Genomic DNA, 3,559 nt, shown 5'->3' with positions numbered 1-3,559 from the left:
TGATACACCGCATTCTACCATTCTCGAGAATGTAATCCACTTACATTCCACATTAGTATTTTGAGAGGTTGTTGTGACATGATGCAAGACCTACAAGACCACAAACCACCATAGGTGATAACACTATGTTACGGCTACTACCGCCTTGGGTAGCTCCACAAGGGGCTGGATGTCCTGATCCTAGCCAAATAGGCTTGTCACCGCGGCGATCTATCTTGCAGACACTGGCCTAGAGAACACATCGGTTCGGTAGACCTCGTCTGCGATTCGCTCGCCTTCATGTGCCAAACCCAATCTCCTGACGAGCATCACCTATTGCTGTGAGATTGATCCATTCCTTTTTTGTGTGATCCAAGCGCTTTGATGGGCGGTGCCAATGATCTGGCGGCACTGATGTGGCTTGCAGGTTGGTGCAGCAGGGCGTGAGAGGATGGGTGTGCTACTTGTGAGCTGAGTTCAGATTTTCCCCGAAGAGGAAGGGTGAAATAATATAGTAGCGGATAGTATTTCCCGCAGTAGAGAGGTTATCGAACCAATAAGAGATTCACGCAAACAACCTTCGACAGTACCTACACACACAAGAGCAAATACTTGCACCCAACGTGGGCAAGAGGGTTGTCAATCCCCTTGTACTAGTTAATTGCAAGGATCAAATTTGATAATAGGCGATAGATAAATTGCAATGTAAAATAAAAGTAAGAAAATAGTAGCAAGGTATTTTTGGTTTTTGTAATATGACTAAAGTAGACCCGGGGGCATAGTTTTCACTAGAGACTTCTCTCATAAAAATAGCATACAATGGGTAAACAAATTACCGTTGGGAAATTTATAGAAAAATGCATAGTTATGACTTTATTCATGGCATGATTCTGTACATAGACATTACGTCCCCGACACTTATACCGACTTCAGCATGCATCTACTACTATTACTCCACCAATCTACCTCTATCTAGCATACATCTATGGTAGTAAGTTCATGATAAATAGAGTAACGCTCTAAGTAAGATGACGTAATGTAGATAGAATAAAACCAAGCAATATGATTGAAACATGTTGTTTTCTCCTTAGTAGCAACAATACAAATACGTGCCTCGCTATCCCTTTTATCATGAGGTCAGAACACCACAACATATAACCTACTACTATGCACCACTCTCGCTCAAGGTAAATCAATCTAGTTGGCCAAACCAAATAGATATATTGGAGATCATTACATAGCTATAACAATCCCACATAATAAAGTTCTAAAAAGACTCAATTACTTACAATGAATAATTTGATCAAAAACCAACAATTCATTGGATCCCAACAAACACACTGCAAAAGAAGATTACATCGAATAGAACTCCGAGGAGAACATTGTGTTGAAGATCAAAGAAAAAGAAGAAGCCATCTAGCTAATCATTGTGGACCTATAGATCTGTCGTAAACTACTCACACATCATCGAAGGTGCAACAAGGTTGATGTAGAAGCCCTCCATGGTTGATTCACCCTTCGGCAGAGTACCAGCGGAGGCCTCCAGATGGCATCGCGGAAGAACGAAGGCTTGCGGTGGCGGAACAATTGTTTAGGGTCTCACCCTGGTGGTTTTAAGATTTATGGGAATTTATAGAAGTGGAATTAGGGCAAACGAAGCTACAAGGGGCCCACAAGCTCAGGTGGTGCCCCCTGGGGGTGTGCCATGTGAGCTTGTGGCCCTCTCGTAAGTATTTTGGCCTCCTCCCAAATCTTCTAGGGTCCCTTCTGGTCCAGAAAAAATCACCGCATTGTTTCATCACGTTTGGACTTCGTTTGGTACTGTTTTTTTTTGCGAAAGAATAAAATAGGCAAAAATAGGAACTGACATTGGGCACTAGGTTAATAGGTTAGTTCCCCAAAATGATATAAATTTGCATATAAAGCACACAAGATTGATAATATAATAGCATGAAACAATCAAAAATTATAGATACGTTGGAGACATATCAGAGTGCGAGGGCCCACTGAATTCCAGAGCAGAAGGCATCCACACACTCTTGCAGGGAAGGAGGGCACAAGGCATTAGATGGCGTAGCGGCCACAACTAGGTCGACGGGCAGGCTTACCGCAAAGAAATCACATGCAGAGCCAGCCAACTAGCCCCCATATCGTGCTGGGGATTGGTGCCCGCCATGCACCGAATCCGCTTCTACGAAAGGCCAACCTCCTCCTTCTTGCTAAAATCTTTCAGCAACTGGCAATTGGGGCCATGTTCCCCTCTTTATAGATGTTGCGAAGGTCGCACATGTCGCTCTCCTTGAGAAGGTTAACAGGTCTATCAACACATGGCACATTGAAATCCTTTTCACCATACGTCTGCTAAAATTAATGACCTTGTTCTTCTATTTGAACTGGTGCAGCATGTGGTTTGCGTGCATCACAACAAACTCAATAAGCATGAGGTACTTTGAAGGGCTGGATATCAGATAATTTTTCAAAAGGTCATTTCCTCATGATATCTTGTTTCCCCGGTGGTAATTGCTTCCGAAGATTCCCCATCCATTTTGAGTTGAATCTCATCTGGAACCTGCAAAGATTCTCTGCGGCTTTCTTCTTCGTATTCCCCTTATTCTCACCAGAATTACCTGCATCAACTAGAAAAGGAAAAAGTAAAGGACTGAATCAATAACAATAAAGCCTACAATAAAAGTAAATACAGTAGCTAGAACAAAATGAACTTCTATCAAAATAGAGCCACAACAGAGCCTCTCAATCAAAAAACAAAGAGAGCCTACAATACAAATCCTAGAAAAAGGTGCATCTGCAATCAAGTTGAAAAAAACCTATCCTATCAAAACAACAAAGCCACATTATTGCAGCAAAAACTTCGTTCTAATAGCACCTCCCCCACCAACTACGGAGAATACATGAAACCTATGATCACAAAAATACTGTAGCAACCTACAGTAGCTACAAAGCCACAACAACAACAAAATGAACACAAGTCAGCACAATTCAAAATGATACTATTGTATGATTCTGACCCATAAAATATTGATTCAGTAGCTACAAAGCCCTGTCTATGAATGCTGATACTACATCAGAATTCACACTGCTACTGCACGATTCACAATATCACAAGTCATCACAATTTTAATTCACAACCAACAGTAGCTACAAAGCCCTATCGATGAATGTTGATAGTGCATCTAAAACACAAAAAACCTGCATGGAAAACGAACCACCTGTGGTAGCAACAAAATTGATGTACCAATACACTGCTGCACGATTCAACATCATAGAAAATCATATCCAAAACACTCTATGCACAAAGGATATTCCTGACATATAATATCACATCATCACAACAAAAAATAGAAGATCATCTCAGGTAGTATAAAAAATGTTGCATCTATTTTGGCAATACAATCTCCAAACCCCACTCCTACTTGTAGCGAGATCTATTCAACCCTGGACCATGGAGGAACAAATCCCCAGAAAGCCCAATCCTCTGCTTTAAACCTAATCTATGGAGCATAACCAGAAACCATCATCTCCGCCCCCTGCCAGAACGTTGGCGACCCCCACCATCAGAACA

The sequence above is a fragment of the Triticum dicoccoides genome, chromosome 7A (assembly GCF_002162155.2).
Source record: "Triticum dicoccoides isolate Atlit2015 ecotype Zavitan chromosome 7A, WEW_v2.0, whole genome shotgun sequence".
NCBI classification, from domain to species: Eukaryota; Viridiplantae; Streptophyta; class Magnoliopsida; order Poales; family Poaceae; genus Triticum; species Triticum dicoccoides.
Note: the sequence above shows the minus strand (reverse complement) of the source record.